Source organism: Physeter macrocephalus, chromosome 7, assembly GCF_002837175.3.
Source record: "Physeter macrocephalus isolate SW-GA chromosome 7, ASM283717v5, whole genome shotgun sequence".
In the NCBI taxonomy this organism is placed as follows: Eukaryota; Metazoa; Chordata; class Mammalia; order Artiodactyla; family Physeteridae; genus Physeter; species Physeter macrocephalus.
In genome coordinates, this window is record NC_041220.1 from 36649877 (window position 1) to 36668110 (window position 18234).

General features: G+C 38.0%; 1 long non-coding RNA gene across 2 annotated transcripts in view; it reads left to right on the forward strand.

Annotated features, from left to right (window-relative positions):
• The window catches only part of LOC102982449 (uncharacterized), a 123287-nt gene that overhangs the window by 58272 nt on the left and 46781 nt on the right, over positions 1-18234 (forward strand). The gene's annotated exons all lie outside the window — the stretch shown is intronic.

Sequence of the window (18234 nt, forward strand, 5' to 3'; positions counted from 1 at the left end):
CACCAGCAGTGCAAGAGTGTTCCCTTTTCTCCACACCCTCTCCAGCATTTATTGTTTCTAGATTTTTTGATGATGGCCATTCTGACCGGTGTGAGATGATATCTCATTGTAGTTTTGATTTGCATTTCTCTAATGATTAATGATGTTGAGCATTCTTTCATGTGTTTGTTGGCAATCTGCATATCTTCTGAGCATTTTAATACCTTTAAACATTCATTGAATATATATCTCTTCTTGTAATACTTTTATCAAGTTTGTCAAAATTTTAGAAACCTCCTGACATTGTGTGGCTCTCTGTATTTTCCCATTATGTGTATGCCAAATGATAGATTTAGGTGATAGTCCCAGATAAAGCAACATGGTAAAGTTCGCTTTGGGTTCTCTGTGCCCATGCTACCACCCCCCACATTCGGATCCACTTCTCCAGGATGGTCTCTTCTTTCCTGGTGCCTGTAATGAGGTCTCATGGTGCCATGTGCCATGCCACCCCCAGGCACACAGGACCCGTTCCCATAGTGCTCTGGCTTTTCCCTGAAACCTGAAATGGACCTTCCATGATTACAGGACCAGGCCTCTCAAGAGGCTTCAGTTTTCTAACCCAAGGAACTCATTCATTCATTCAGACATAACTTTTGAAAGGCCTTGAATTCCCACATTTTACATATGGAGAAATTGAGGCTTAGAGAGATGAAGTGGGTAAAGTGAGAGAGGGCAGGTGTCCTCCTTCGGCTCCCAAGAAGACAAGGAAAATTTTCTAGTAATATTAATGTCACAGGGAGAAGTTCTATTCTATTGACACTTCTTTCCTCTTCCTCTCCAATGATTAAAGTGGAGCGGAAAATTGAATTTTGGCAAAGCGAGACTTACATTTTAAAATTAAAACAAAGCAAAAATCAATAAGTGGGACTACATTAAACTGAAAAGCTTCTGCACAGCAAAAGAAACAATCAACAAAATGAGAAGGCATCCTACAGAATGGGGGGAAATATTTGCACATATCTGATAAGGAGTTAATTTTCAAAATATATAAGGAACTTGTACAACTCAGTAGCAGAAAACCAAACAATCCAATTTAAAAATGGGCAGAATATTTGAATAGACATTTTTCCAAAGAAAACATACAAATGTGCAGCAAGTGCATGAAAAGGTGCTCAGTATCACTAATCATCAGCGAAATGCAAACCAGGAACACAATGAGACATTACCTGTTACCTGTTATAATGGCTATTATCAAAAAGACAAGAGCTAACAAGTGCTTGTAAGGATGTAGAGAAAAGGAACCCTTGTACACCAATGTAAATTGGTGCAGCCCCTAAGGAAACAGTATTTGGTTTCCTTAAAAAATTAAAAATGGAAGTGCCATATGACTCAGCAGTTCCAATTCTGGGTATTTATCCAAAGGAAATGAAAACACTAAGTCAGAAAGATATATGCACCTTCATATTCATTGCAACATTATGTACAATAGCCAAGACATGGAAGCAACTTCAGTGTTCATCAATAGATGAATGGATAAAGAAAATGTGATATATACACATGTGACAACACGGATGGACCTTAAAGGCATTAGCCTGAGTCAAATAAGTCAGATAGAGAAAGACAGATACTGTATGATCTCACTTATATATGGAATCAAAAACATTGAGCTCATGGAAACAGAGAGTAGAAATGGTGGTTGTCAGGGCCTAGGGGTAGGGAAATGGGGAGGTGGTAGTCAAAGGGTGAGAAGATTCAGTTCTAAGTTGAATAAGTTCTGGGGATCTAATGTACAGCACGGTGACTAGAGTTGACACTGCTGTATTGTATACTTGAAAGTTGCTATGAGAGTAGAACTTCAATAACAACAACAAGAAAATGGTAATTATGTGAGGCGAAGGATTTGTTAACTCACCTTAGTGTGGTGAACATTTTGCAAGATATACATGTATAAAGTCATCACATTGTACACCTTAAACTTACACAATGTTGTATGTCAGTTATATTTCAATAAAGCCACAAAAGAATTAAGTTAAATGAAAACAAGAACCACGTTATGGAAAAAGCAGAGGCATGTTCGCCATCAAGCTAATGAAGCTTAAACTCCAGGGCCCCTCGGTTGCAAGGGCCCCTTCCAGCGCCCTACTGTTGTGCTCAACTAGGCAAATGTTTTTGTAAATTTCCCAAGAGTAAAGTGTTTTATCTGTAAGTCTCTTACTATCTCTACCCACTTTTCCACTTTTGTCAAACCTCTCTGTGCCCCTCAGGCTGCTCTGTGTCTGCTCTTGTCAGCCTTCTTGGCGTAGGCTGTGCTCCCACAGGCAGAGTGCTGCCCAACCACACAAACTCATCGCATTTCATGATACTGACAGTGGAGCCAGAAGTTTAGTTGCTGTGTGAATAGTCTTTAGCCCCCAGCACCAGAAATATATGGGTAGTGGAGGAGAAAGAGGTTTGAAAGGTGTGTAATCATAAGCCAATCCATATGTGGAAAATTCTTCCAGTCATTAGGTAGGTAAAATCCATCAGCACATGAAATTCACTAGGTGCGTAGGCAGAATTCAGTTCTCATTGTCACCTAGTCAAAACTGGAGGTTTTCCCCTCTCAGAAATATAATTGACAGTGAAACATCTCTAATTATAATAACACTCCAAAGTGAAATTATTTTTAATATCTTTCTGTATGTGATCAGTAGATACTCTTCTATCAAGAAATAAATGGTAACAAACTTTCAGACCACATTAAAAGCAGTAATTCATTGAGAGGGATAAATTTCAAATAGAAACCAGTTAATCAAGAGTAATGAATCATATGAACACACTAGAAAAAGATTTAACTTTCTTGCGGATTTGACAACAGATACTGACATCAATAAAATAACATAAAACTCATAATATCCCACAAAATAAACCATCAATAACAAGCTGCTTGAGTGTTATCATAAAGCATTCAAGATTATCTTGCACAAGAGAATTGAAATGCCCTGAAATCTTCTGGCTCAGGCATGAAAGAAACTTCTTTCCCAAACTTAAGCTTACGGGACATAAAAGAGTTGTGAAGCTGAATATTTTTTTCAAACCTATTAATAATAAAGAATACGTTTCAATCTGCTGTGCTGAATAAAAAAATGAAAAACTTTTTGACTACATAGAAATTTATTTGTAAAAATTTATTTGAATTTGAAGAGATGATCGGAGTATGCAGCATAGACATGTATGAAAAGATATTGGAGAAGATATTAGAGAGTTAATAAAAAATTATCCTTTTTGCTATATTCTGTGCCATTAGTGGTATTTATTAGCTTTATAAAATTTTATAATTCGTTGTGATTTTTTTCTCATTCACTTTCATATCTGATTTTATATTTTTAATTTTGTATTATTTTTCTTAACAAAGTTTCTGCATATCTACATAGAAATTTATATGTAAAAATTTATTTGAATTTGAAGAGATGATCAGAGTATGCAGCATAGACATGTATGAAAAGATATTGGAGAAGATATTAGAGAGTTAGTTAATAAAAAATTATCCTTTTTGCTATATTCTGTGCCATTAGTGGTATTTGTTAGCTTTATAAAATTTTATAATTCGTTGTGATTTTTTTCTCATTCACTTTCATATCTGATTTTATATTTTTAATTTTGTATTATTTTTCTTAACAAAGTTTCTGCAAATTGTATTACCTTCAGGCCTCACAAAGCTGGATCTGCTCCACTTCTAATTAATGATTCTGCCACTTGATTTTTAATGTTAAAATAGTTATAAAACTTTTTAAAGCCGCAGTTCCTTCTCTTCTTTGAGAACAATAATGAATAATGGATAATGCCTGCCCAGATACCTTATAGGGTTATAGGGTTCTCAAAGAAAGAGGGAGAAGGGGAGTGGGGGAAGTAAAGGGAATTGAGAGAGAGAATGAGAGAGGGAGGGAGAGAGAGAGAAAGAGGAAGAAGAGGTAGAAAGAGGAGGAGGAGAGGGGAGAGAGGAGGAATATGTGAAAGTATATTTTAGGCTGCAAAGCAACATAACATGAGCAAAATATGAAATGATCTCAATGAACTCTTGCTATAGATGTGACCTACTTCTGTCTCTTCTTAGCAAACTGCTCATCATTTTACTGTTTCTTGATGATTTGGGATAGCCATTTTCAAGATATGAAGTGCATAGACTGACTCCCCTTTATAGTGTCCATGAATCTTCAGGTTTCAGAAAAATAAAATCCCCGATTTGATTAAGTCCCTGTTTTTTTAGCTTCTGATGCAGCTAAAAACAATTTCTAAGTGATATTGAATTTGGGAAGGAGTGTAGGAATTCTGGGTACTCCTATTAAATATCCTTATTTTAGGCCAAATTTTTCTTATTGTTTTCCCTAATGGAACATTCATAGCATCTAGCCTGCTTTCTGAGGTACAGCAGGGGATAGTTTGACAAAACTTTGCATCACTGCGTAATAAGAGTTGCCAGCTTTCTGCTCCCAGTGTCTGTGCCTTATCCGCTCAAAGCTCTACCTCCTTCAGAATCCAGTTCCACGTTTTAGGTGCAGCACCCCATTTCCAGGTACCAAATTCTAGGTAGGTCAAGGTTCTTGGTCTCAAGCAGAACTCTAGGTAGTTTAAGCAGAAAGAGCTTTATTGAAAGTTATTAGGTGGCTCCTGGAATCTTGGGAGCACCAATTTGGGGTGCTACTCAATCAAAACACAGACACGCACAGAGTGGTGCTAGGGAGCCACTGCTGCCTCGGGCAGGTAGGAGGTGTGTGCGGGGTCCACCTTGGTTGTCTCGGAAGCACCACATGGCTCCACCTCCAGGCTCCCAGGAGACACCAGCTGCCTGAGCAGCCATCGCCTCTCACTTCATATTTCTCATTCAAGTCCCGGTGAGATGGCTCCGCTTGCCGGGAACTTAGGCCACGTGCCTGCACCCTAGCTGCAACAGCACTGAAAAATGTTGGCGTTAGAATGAGTGACGGTGAGCCCACCTGCAGAATCTTCCAGAGTTTCCTGCTTCCTTACAAATTCATTGTGAGACTTTAGGCGAGGTACTTAACCTCTCTAATCCCTTTCCTAATACCTAACATAAGGACTTGGGACTCCGTGAGTCCTTACAGTAATACACATCTGTGTCTGTGCTAGTTAGAGTTCTGGCTTCTAGTGATGCAATCCTTACGTGAACCTAACTGTGGGAAGGGCAGGGGTAAAGCTGACTTTAGGGGTGCCTGGCTCATCCGGACACTCACTGTCTCCTGTCTCTGCCTTCTGTGTGTTGGCTGTAGAAATCAGCTTCTCCGTGAAACTAGAGAGGCAGCCCCTGACAGCTCGGAAGCTCACGTCCAAAAAACTCTGAGATTATAGGGGAAAAGGATACCTCTTTCCCAGAATCCATTTCTAAGGTCCAGAAGAAGGACTCTCATTAGTCAGGCTTGGTCTGTGTACCTGCTCTGTGGCCAGAGGATAAAGGCTTTAACCAGAGAAAGGGTGTCACACAGGCATGGCCACCTGAGAATTGTTTTGAAGCAGTCAGCCACCCCCGTCTGTGACCAACGCAGACTCTAAGATCTAGTGTGCCACAGTATGTGACGTGTGCTTTATTCATTTGTCTTCAGGCTTTTATTTTTGTGAATGCTGGTGTTGTGTGGGGTTGAATGGGAGACACAAACACCGTTTACGACTGCGCGCTTGCATTCAGGGAGCTTACGACTGAATTACAGAGGTAGAAGCAAATAGAGCCATGGAAGTCCTAACTGTAAACAGTGTAATAGTTTTAGGAAAAGATCTGAAATTCTAAAGCAGATGAATATGGAACTTGAAGGGTTGCAGTGATTTAACAGTTTTTGCCAGGCACTTTGTCCCAAATCATATTCCCAAGCCAAATCATATTTGGCTTGAAACATCATTGGTAAAATATAAAGCTGACATTTATTTTCTTGAATTTTTGGCCTGATCTTTTTTCTTGGATGTTTACTGTGTTGGTATATAGGCAGCGTCTTCCTTTGTAAAGTTACATTATTGTTCTGAAATATATTTTGTTTAGCAATAAATAGGATAATATGGCCCTTTGGTCATATACTTTCTGAACATAGCTTGTATAACCTGCAACACAATCCATTTTCTCCTTGGAATCAAGGAATAGGTAGCTCACCCTAAAATTTATCTGGGATGCAGATAGCGTTTTGTATATTAAGTTATATTGTGTTGGCAATTAGATTGTTGAAAATGTGTGAAAAGTTTCAGCCGGTCAACGTGTCGGCCTTTGGTTCATCATACAAAGGAACTTCTTGGTTTTGTAATCTGAAGCACATGCATATTAAGTAGAAAAAACTAATTGCAGTAAATCCTGGTAATAATCCGATGTTTCAATAATGTCACATTGTTATTTCTGAATCTATGTGTAAAACTGTTACATAAGGGTCTTATTTTTAAATTACTTTAGTCTTGTTGACCTCTGTTTCTCTGATGATTAAATTAGATTGACTTAATTAGATTTTATTTAATTAAAAGCTTTTGAATGCATTAAAAAATTTTTTTTACATTTTTATTTATTTTATTTTACTTTCTAAAATAACAATTCTCAAAAGGCTACAAAAAGTAGAGAGAATAGTATAGTGTATCCCACATACTGGTCACCCTGTTTCAGTAATTCTCAATGTATGGTAAGTTTTATTTCTTAAATACCTCCACACACGTCTGGTCTATGAATGATTTTGAAGCAAATGTTAGTCATTAAAACATTCTATCTGTATTTTAGTATGTAACTGTAAATTATAGGAAATTATTTTTTAGTTTTTATAAACAAAATAACATTATTGTATCTTAAAAATAGTACTTTAGTTCATCAAATTACCCGTCAAAATGTTTGCAATTTTTTTAAAAAAAATCAATAGAATCTAATTGAGTTAATTTACATAAGATAAAGTCACCAAATATAAGTATACAATTTGATGACTTTTGAAAAATGTATAGGGTCATAAAATTACTGTCACAATCAAGATATATAGTATATTTCTGTCACTCCACAACTTCTCCTCATGCATTTTTACTGGCTGGGGTATGTGATAGGTGTATGTTTAATTTTTAAGAAACAGTTAAGGAGTTTTCCAAAGTGATTGTATCATCTTAACTGTCCTGCCAGCAGTATATGAGAGTTCCAGTCTCACCAACACTGGAGTGACTGAATGCATTTTACGTCCTTTTCCTTGTGGACAATCTATATAGATGTAGTTAGTGGTTTATATATATTTTGTTTAATTACTTTTCTTGGAATTTCTATTGCAATAGGCAATAACCAATTTCTACACTTCAGGGATAATACAGGATCACTCCTTGCTTACAAAAGTAAGATATATCAATCCTAGTAAGTGGAATATAACTGTTTTAATGATTACCAAAGTCATTTTAATGACTATTTATCTCAGAATTTATGTCCCTTTTTCATTGTAGATTAAGTGACTTTTAAAACTAAATGGGAATCCTTAATATTCCAGGGATTCAATCCACAACCATTAATGAATACCAGTGGCATATAGAAAATTGTTGTCTTAGTGCCAAGAAAATTAAAATCTTAGCGTTATAATCTAACTGAGAAATCCATTTGGAGAAATGGGTTATTAGAAATGAAATGTGTCCTCATGGAGCAAAAGAAGACAAAAGAGCCATGATAGTGGGGGTATAGGATGTTATGCAAACACACAGCAGGGGCACCCAGCCCAGCCCAAGGTACCAAAGCAGTGGAAGCTTAAACTGAGAATTGAAAGGTTAGTACTTAGCCTTGTGAAAAGAATTATGGTCAGAGGAAATGCATGAAAGCTCAGAAGTAAAAGAGAGGGTGGCAGTTTGGGAGAAACTAAAAGAAGTTCCCCTGAACAACAGCATAGAGGTGGGGTCAGCTGAGGGAGAGGTTTAGGCAACTGATGACAGGAGAGGCTAACCTGGGAGAAGATTAGCAGGACTGAGAGGAATGGGCTGGTCACAGACCTTTAGAAGGCTGAATTCACAGGGCTTACTGATTAACTGGTTTTGAGGAACAAGGGAGAGGGTGGCATCAAGGATCATTCTGGAATCTGGCTTGCAGCACTGGGTGGATGGTGGTACCACTCATGGAGAAAGAGAACATGGGGGAAGAGGCAGGGTTGGGGGAGTCTGTGGGACTTTTCAGGGTCTCTAGTAGGGAGCTGCTGAAGAGATACAGATTGAGAAGACAGCAATATATAGATACTCATTTCATACCAACGTGCAAAGGACTTGCCAAAAAGGATCCTTCAAAAGAGGCTTAGAAGGATCTGCCAGAGGGAGGAAGAAAAGCTAGGACAGAATATTTTTTAAAATTCCAAGAGAGAAAGTATTTCAAAAAGGATAGAACGCTCATGGTGTCAGATGCTACAAAGAGGTCAATGAAGATAAAAACCAACCAATTCCCATTGGATTTTGCAATAAGAATCTTGCTGACGACCTTGGCAAAAGCACTTTCAGTAAAGTGGCTGGGACTGACTCCAGATGAAGCGAGTTGAGGAATGAATAAGAAATAAGGAATTGGAGATAGTGGACGTGGACAGCTCTTTTAGGAAGAATATTAGTGAAAGGAGGGATAAAGATAAGGCAGAAGAAGCTAGAGGAAGATGGGAGGTTGAGAGACAGTTTATTTTATAAATAAAGTTTTTGTTTAATACAGGCAAGACTTGAGTGTGTTAAACACTGATGCAATAATTAGTGGAGAGAGAAAGGCTGAAGATACTGAAGGGGAGGGGGTGCAGTCAATAGTCGAGAGCCTCTGAGAAGGCGGGAGTGGGATCCGTGGTGCTGGATAAGGGGTCTCTCTTTAACTGTGGAATGGAGGGAAGAATGGCTTCAGTTAGGAATGCTTTCCATTGCAAATAGAAGAAAATCCAGCTACGAACAGTGCCACACTCAAGCAGAGGTTTACTTTTCTCCTGTGACAGTATTTCCCTCAGGTAAGCAGTTGCTGGCATGGCTTTTGCAGTCAGTAATGTCAGCACTGAGAGGGTAGACATCACTTCATTCGTCTTTTCCTCCCAGGCTGTGAGCAAGGCAGGAAAAAGGGGGAAGGGATGGTGTTGGCTATTCTTGGTCGCTTAATCAGGAACGTGTTCCCAGAGGCCTCCAGGAGACCTCTGCTTCCATCTCATTGTCCAGCACTGTGTCACATGTACCACCACTCACTACAAGGGAGGCTAGGAAAGCTTTCCTGTCCTCGGGTAGACGAAGTCACAGGACTTGGAATGGCAGTTAGATCAGCCAGATGGCAGTGTCTGCCACAGAGCGTGCAGGTGAAGGACTTCCCATCTGGTATTTCTATTTTCTTTGAACTTGGAAATGAGATCATCTGCTCAGAGAGTAATGGAACATTTGAGAATGGTGAGAATAGAAAAATGCCCTCTTTGGAGATTTGGAGAAATTGAGGACTGATAATTTTTTTTTTTTTTTTTTTTTTTTTGCGGTACGCGGGCCTCTCACTGCCGTGGCCTCTCCCATTGCGGAGCACAGGCTCTGGACGCGCAGGCTCAGCGGCCATGGCTCACGGGCCTCGCCGCTCCGCGGCATGTGGGATCTTCCCGGACCAGGGCACGAACCCGTATCCCCTGCATCGGCAGGCGGACTCTCAACCACTGCGCCACCAGGGAAGCCCGAGGACTGATAATTTTTGAGCAACACTAAGGTCCAGTTGAAATTAGAGACCCTGGATCGGTAGGGCATGACTAGGGGACTCTGTGACTTCTCAGTGAGTGACCACGGGACATCGGGAAGTTGTTCTTCCCTGTGTGTCACACTTTTGATGCAAATAAAATGATTGCCCTATTTAATCATTTTTATTTTGAATTCAGTTCATATGAAATTCATGTTATTATTCTTTTTAAATTTTTTAATTTATGCTGTATAAATCGTTACCTCCTTGTTTTAGGTATGTCTATTATAGATTTACATACCAATGTTGTGGGACATTAATTGTATTAATGTATATACATTTCTGTGGAATTTTTTTCCACAGCTTATTAGTTTGATAGTTTTCACATCTATAAAAAATTTGAAGACTAGTAGAATGAATATCTTTATGTCATTCACTGACATTCACTAATTAACTCGTTCTTGCATGTTCTGTCTCCTTTCTTTGTTTCTCTATGTCCTTTTTCTCTCTCTCTCTCCACACACACAACCACACACACACACACACCTTTTTTTCCTGAATCATCTGAAACTTTAAGTTGTAGGCAGTGTGACAAGTCAGCCCTAAACAGGTCAGCGTGCGTCTCCTAGTAACTGAGACAACCTCCTATGTAACCACAGCAGCATAACTGCACCCTAGGGAATTAACATCCATTCGTCTAATCTTCAGTATGCGTTTACATTTCCCAGTTGTCCTCAAAGTGTCTTTCAACCCAAAGAATCGTCTGGAGGAAAATATTTGAAAACTATATCTATTTTTTAAATTACTTTAACAGATTTTGAAGTGCCCTTTAGTAGTAGGCTTAATGTTGAAATTTTGTTGCCATTTGTCAGGGCTTTTCCACAATCTTTCCAGGTTTTCATTTTAGATGCACACAACAATTTATAGTATCTTATAGATGTGTGTATATCTAAAACGTACAGTTATATCTTTCCAACATACTATAGCAGTATCCTCCTATTTCCCACTTTAATGATCAACCTTTCCATCCTCCATTTTTGGCTATGGACGAGTTTTGTGTGTTATCAGCATTATCACGTAGGTTATCAGCATTATCTCTTCAACAAGCCAGTTAAAGTCTACATTGGAGTATATATTATAAACTGCTACTTTCATTGTTTAGATGGGAAATGTGACTTACTATTTGCCCAAATGGATAAAGTAGCTATTTTATGGGTATTAGAACTTCCCATAAAATCTAACCCGGTGACTGAGAGAACAGCATGTCATACAGAAAATCAATTTACTCTATGTAAAATTGAAAATACTAGTGATTAATGTACCCTGGGATGAAGGATACTATAGGAAACGCTGGGTTTCCCTAAATATAATACAAACATCACTCCTTATCTAGGAACTGGAATTCTAAAAGCACATGGAAATGGACATGTAAATAAAAGACTTGATAAAGAAACGGAGCGAGTACATTGAGGCTGTCTGCCAAATGCAGGAGCAAGATTGAGGATATTTAAACAGGAACAAGTTCCTTGATTTAGAGATTTAAATTGTCTCCTTTTAATTTTCATATTTTGTCTTGTTTTTTTCCATTTTCTTTGTCTTTCTCCTTTTTCCTTGCCTGTTAATGTTGGAGAATCTCAGGTTACACACCTTGGCCTTCCCTTCTTCTCTAGCTACGTTCACCCCTAAGTGAGGGATTGTTAACCTGGAGTCCACAGACCTGGTCTCTGTGATCTTGAAAGGGAAACATTTCTTTATTTTCATGAACCTCTAAATGAACTTTGCATTTCCTACAACTGTGAATGCAGGCAACCAAACCACGGTAATATCAGCTGTATCTGTGACTTATTGCAGATATTTTCATTTCATTATAGCTGTTACAGATATCTTGAAATATTTATGCACATGACTTCTTTGAAGTGACTGTAATTATTTTGCTCACTGTTATATCATTATTTAGTGTATTAATTTAAAAAATCATTTTACCACAGTGTAACTGTTTAAATGTTTTGATGGCATACTTTATTATAATTGGTTTTCTTTATACCAGTTATATATACCAAAATATATTTAAGATATATTTTATTTTGTGCATTTAAAATGTCGTTCGGGGAAGGAGACTGTGGGTTTTAACAGATTTTCAAAGGGGTTCATGGCACAAAAACCTTTAAGAGTCCATACCCTAAATGGTCTCTAATGTCACAGCTTTAAATGCTGTTGAAAGTTTACGCCTCTCAGTTTATATTTCTTGCCCCAGCCTCCCTTCAGCTGCTAAACTCATATCTTCACTGCCTCTCACCATTTCCTCTTGGATGTCTAATTAGTACCTCCAACCTACCATGTCAAAAACTAAGCTCCTGGAGCTCACACAAAACCTGTCTCTCACAGTCTCCACCCCTCAGTAAAGGGCAACTCCATCTTTCTAGTTGCTCAGGCCCAAAACCATGGAGTCACCCCTCACTCCTCTCTTTCATAAGCCACATCTGTTCCAGTGGCAGTTTCATTGACCGAATCATCTAAGATACGCAGGACCCAACCACTTCTTACCAGTTCCACGTTGTCCATCCTGGTCCAAGCCATCGCCTTCTCTTGCCTGGATTTTTGCAGCAGTGTCTTAACAGCACTCACTACTTCCATCACTGTGTACCCCATCCCCAGCACAGATGTGTTCACATGTACACGTACACGCATACTCACAATGATCAAAACAGCAGCCAGAATGATCCTGTTAGAGCATATTTAGTCAGATCGTGATGGTCCTCTCTTTGGAACTCTCCAGTGGCTTCCCTACTCAAAGTAAAAGCCAAAGTCTCTACAGTGGTCCACGAGGCCCCCATCATCTGGCCCCTGCCTAACTGTGTGACCTGGGACCCCCACACACACACCCCTCGTCCCACTCCAGCCACTTCTTGTGATTCTTCCCATACACCAGACATGCTTCCTCCTCCTGCACTTGGCACTTGCTGTCCCCTCTGCCTGCATGGAGTGCTCTTTTTCTGAATGTCTTTTTCTCTTATGTCTAAAATAGCAATCCCTTCTAACACATTCCTCATCAACTTTCCATGCTTAATTTTTCCCCATGACACTATCACTCCCTGATGAATTAATTACAAATTACAAATTACTTGCTTTTTTATTGCGTTTCTCCCACCATCAGAATGTAGGTTGCATGCAGGTGAGTACTTGTGTCTTTCTTGACCACTGCCCTATCCTCAATGACTTAGAACAATGCCTGGGCCCTATAGGTATTCAATAAATATTTGTTGAATAAATCATTTCTTCTATTTCACACAGATTTTTCACTATCTCTAGGAGATGAAGATTATGAAGTTTTTAAAATGAAATATTCAGAAACTTACTGTTTTAAATCATAGTTGTAAGTGCAAACACCCTTCAGTATTAATGTTTTACTCAACTCTGTATTTGAGTATAGCATTTCCATATATAAGATTTATTTATTCACAACAACTATTTTTCTAATGATTAAAGCTATGCTGTAGAATCTTATTTGGGGTGTTATTAAGAAAAGTCTCAGAAATTTGAGTAATTTAAAATTGGTGTCCGGAAAAGGTAATTTTATTTTAAGTTAAAGATATCCTCTAGAAACACACAATTAAAGGAAAATATATCGTTATGGTCAGCCCATTGCTATTTTAGAAATCTAGGCTGCTCACAGAATTATGCCTCAAGGGAAAACATTTTTGTAATGAAATCTTGTTCATTCTGAATTTTTCTGAGAACATAAAAAATGATTTGCTATCTTGGCATATTAGTATTTATATTATAATTATAGCAGGAGGCATTAATGACCACTTGTGATGTTACCTGTGCTTTCTTTGATTCCAGCCTGTTCAATCTAGAGCAAAACAGATAATTAGATTATGTAACTCTGTGATCTCTTCCGAGTCTAATATTCTGTGATTAAATGGTGTCAATGAGTAAGGTGCTTTTAGAGAAACAGGATTATACACATTTGGGAAAAAGCAATGTGCATGCTTTTTGTTAGCTATTACTAGTTTTCTTTGAAATGAAAAGTGATGAAGTATAAGAAATATTAAGGTTCTTTACCTTAGGTTTTCAGTGCTACCTCCAAGGCCAAGCACTTCTTACCACATCCTGTGCTAAACTCCAGTCTAAATCACTGTCCTCTCTCTTTTTTCTTTTTAATATTTTATTTATTTATTTGGCTGCACAGGGTCTTAGTTTCAGCACGTGGGATCTTTAGTTGTGGCATGAGAACTCTTAGTTGCGGCACGCGTGTAGGATCTAGTTCCCTGACCAGGGATCCAACCCAGGTCCCCTGCACTGGGAGCACGGAGTCTTAACCACTGGACCACCAGGGAAGTCCCTCACTGTCCTCACTTGCTGGATTGTTTCGAAAGCCTCCTGGCTTCCTAGAGTCACTATCTTTGCAACCCTGCACCTCGTTTCTACTTAGTCTCCAGAATGATCTTCACGTGGTGGTTTCCCACAACCATTAGAGCAGAATACAGACTCCTTCCATGGCCGCAGAGCCTCACCTGTGGGACCCTGCCCATCTCCCTGACCCACCTCCTACCTCTCACTAACTGCCTTCTTTCTGCTTCTCGAACATGCCAATCCCAGGCTTCATGCTCATCTTGCTCTATTCTGACGTCTTCTCATGAGTTAGGTATCAGATGGACCTCCCCAGAGAGGCTGTCTTCATCAACACACCTCAAGTAGTACCTCTCCTGTCACTCTCTAGCCTGTTATCCCACTTCTTTTTATCATAAAACCTACCACAGTCTGCAATTACATTATTTATTTGTCATGTCTTTACCGTCTGTCTCTCCCTTCTGAAATGTAAGCTCTCAAAGGACAAGTGTTTGTTATCATTCACCATCAACTCCCCAGCACGAACAGTAGTGCCAGGCTCATAGTAGATGCTCAGTACATGTATGTTCAATGAATGGATGAATGAACTAGGTGCAAATGACAGCAAAATACTAGCTGGGAGAGTGCATCACTCAGAACCTCACTTAAAGGGAACCAAATAGATACCTTCAAATACTTTTCCTCCTTTGTCATGATTTGAATGCATAATTCTAAGCCCTTACTCTTTAATATGATGGCTAATAAAATAATTCCATATAATTCATTATCCTGATGCAGATTAGCAAAACATTTTTAAGGTGAGAATCAAAAATCTAGAAAAAAGCCAGAAGTAGATATTGACATATGAATTTGGGGGTTAAACAGTAAACAAAGAGAATAAGCTTTAGAAATAAATAATATATTTCTAAAGGCCAACAGTTTAGCAAAATTTACAATGATCTTTACAGTGTAGCTGCTAGAATGAGCAATGAAAAAAGGACTTTGCCGTCTTATTTTTTATTTTTATTGTTTCCCTTTTAGTTTCTTCTAGTTTTTTTGAGATATTATTGACATACCACACCGTATAAGTTTAAGGTGTACAACATAATTATTTGACTTACCTGCATCATGAAATGATGACCACAATAAGCTTAATGAACATCCATCATCTCATACAGATACAAAATTAAAGAAATAGAAAAATAATTTTTTTCCCTGAGGATTTACTCTCTTAACAACTTTCATATTTAACATAGAGCAGTGTTAATTCTATTTATCATGCTGTATATGACATCCCTGTATTTATTTATCTTATAACTGGAAGTTTGTACCTTTTGACTGCCCTCATCCAATTCCTCCTCCACCCCCTCTGGTTACCACAAATCTGATCTCTTTTTCTATGAGTTTGTTCGTTTGTTTTTGAAGTATAACATCGTACAACACTATGTTAGTTCCTGTTATACAACATAGTGATTTGATATTTCTATACATTTGAAAATGATCACCAGGATAAGTCTAGTTACTATCCATCACCACACAAAGATGTTACATAGGTATTGACTATATTCCCTGCACTGTCCATTTTATACCCGTGACTCATTTGTTTTGCAGCCGGAAGTCTATACCTCTTAAGTTTGTGCCATCTTATTTTAGATAAAGAGAAAAAATTGAATTGGCATGATACACCTACTGGATATCATTCTTACGTATAAATGTTTCCTAATAATCAGTGCCAAACTTGTATAGACCATACTGGGTTGGCTATATTTTTGGTTGTTGATAACACCTTCAAATATTAATTTGATGTTTTTACTTTTCTCCATTTCTTTGTATTTTATTTGTAAATAGTCATAAAACGCCACGTGACCGGGATAACAGGAGTGTGCAGTGGGGACTACAGTGGGGGGTTTAATCAGAGTTCAGTAACTATAGGGCATCTCACTAATAGGAAAAGAATAAGACAAACCCTCTGTTGACCTTTGTTTCACATTAAAATGACCGGAGTTTGACACCAAAATGACAGCTGGTTAAAACAGCTTGAGATTTCAAAGTGCTTGAGTATATATAAATATTATGACTGATCTCATAAGTGTGTTGGAAAACACTTTAAGAAAGGTCCTTGGTTTAACAGTTGGCTACATTCTCCCCTTTTGTTTGGAGGGAATTATCCACCCCCCTCCCGAAAAAGTTTTATCTTCTGGATTTAGAGGAAATAGAATAATTAAAAACATGTAGTTGAACTCAACAGAACGAAGACTGGAGGTTAATACTGTGAATGTAAATTACTATTGTGCTTTGTGCATAAACCTAAGCTTCAGATTCCTGTCGTTTGGTAATAGGACAGCTTCTGCTCCAAATTAACTTTATGTATAAGATGCCAATAGCAATAGTATGTAGAAAATTCATCACTAATATTTATTTTAGCTGCTTCCTCTCCTACAACAGAACATGTTAGAGCAAGGAGAACTCCCAGGGACCAGATGTCTGTCATGGACAGATTATCCCTAAACTCTAGTCTCGTGGTATTCCAAAGGGCACACCACTATCAAACTCCTTCTCCTTAAAATTGTCTCAACTTTAAAAAAATCTCCTTCAAGCTACTGTTTATTGTAAATGTTATATAATAGCTACTTGGGGTCTTCTGTGCAGTTTTCTGTGGGCAAGGAAACCTTGGGATGACAGTAGGGGAGAATAGGAAGCAAGAGTGATAAACAAAAGTCAGAATGATGTTATTTGTTATTGGACAGAATAGACAAAGATTATCAGCAGTACAGAGTTCAGGCAGAAGCTTTCCCAGGAAGCTTGTAACATTTCTAAAAGACATAAGCATCAATTAGTGAAGAATTAATTCAGAAAAGTGGAGTCTGACTAGGGCCGTGCAGTCAGGGTGTGAGTGCAGACCCGAGGGGCAGAGAGAAGGCAGTGCGCGTTTCCACAAGGCAGCGAGTGAAAGAGGAGGGAGGCGGCATGCTTGGCATAGGCTGAGATGAGTAATTTTATTTCTGTGTTTACTTTTACATTTTTCAAAAATGCACAAGGTCCAGAATTCCAACAATACAACAGAAAAATAGAATGAGAATTAAGTCAGCTTCCCACCTCACCTTCCAATCCCAGTTTCCCTCCGGAAGGTCAAACCCTTCTTGTAAACCCTCTATATGTGGACAGGCATTTATATACAACTCTCTGTTACAAATACAGACAATAGTGTTGTATACAGTGCCTCCATTTCTCATACAGATAGAGTGCAAGTCATACTAAACATTGCTTTTTTAACCTAAGAGATTATAGTTTCATTCCTCCTTATTTCCTCAATTCCTTTTCACAGTCACATATTCTGTCCTATGAATGTGACAGTACCTTATGATGGACACTTAAGTTGTTTCCAGTCCTTTGGTCCTATAAACAGTGCTTCAGTCTTAGCCTTATATGTCTGAGGTCATATCTTTTTATATTTCTGCTCAAAAATATTAGAATGGGCATGGAAACATCAGAAAATAAAATTGTCCAAATTAGAGCGGTATATTTAGGACAGGCCCATTTATTCTAGGACAGAGAAAAATTAACATTAGGTGGTATTGATAAGAGAATAAAAGTTAACTTAGATTAATTGAGCTTCATTACTCTGTAAGTTGATCTGAGGCAAAGAAAAATATGCTTTTTGATATTTTGGTGCTAATCTTCACAAAAATAGAAGTTCAAAGTTCAAAGTACCTAAAGAAAGTGAGTAAACAGCAAATATATATAATGATGGCTTATAAAGCCAGCTGTGCTTTTAAGGGAAAGCAAGCTATTATTTGTAGATATTCTTCCACAACATTAATCACTGGTTTCAAAAACTGTGAATAAAATGAGAAAAACTCATTAATACACATAGCCAGTAAGCATGTCAAAATGTGAACTCTGCTACAAAATAAAGAAATGAAAATGAAAAGCACATCTGTGCAATTTAGAAAAAAATTGGTTTTAATTATAATACACAATGATAGTGTTTAAGTAATTAAAGGTCCTTTTATATGGAGACAATTAGGTTACAGTTTTAAATAATACTTTTAAGAATACTGGCATGTAAATGTTCACATTATAATGTTAAAGGCTATGCCATAGAATTATACAGATAACTAAATCTGTGATACTATCTCTGATTAATGGGATTATGTTGCTTCTTTATGATTTTCTGTTTCCCAAATGTGCTACAAAAGTCCTTTTATTTTTTTATGTCTTTTTTTTTTTTTTTTTTTTTTTTTTTTTTTTTGCGGTACGCGGGCCTCTCACTGTTGTGGCCTCTCCCGTCG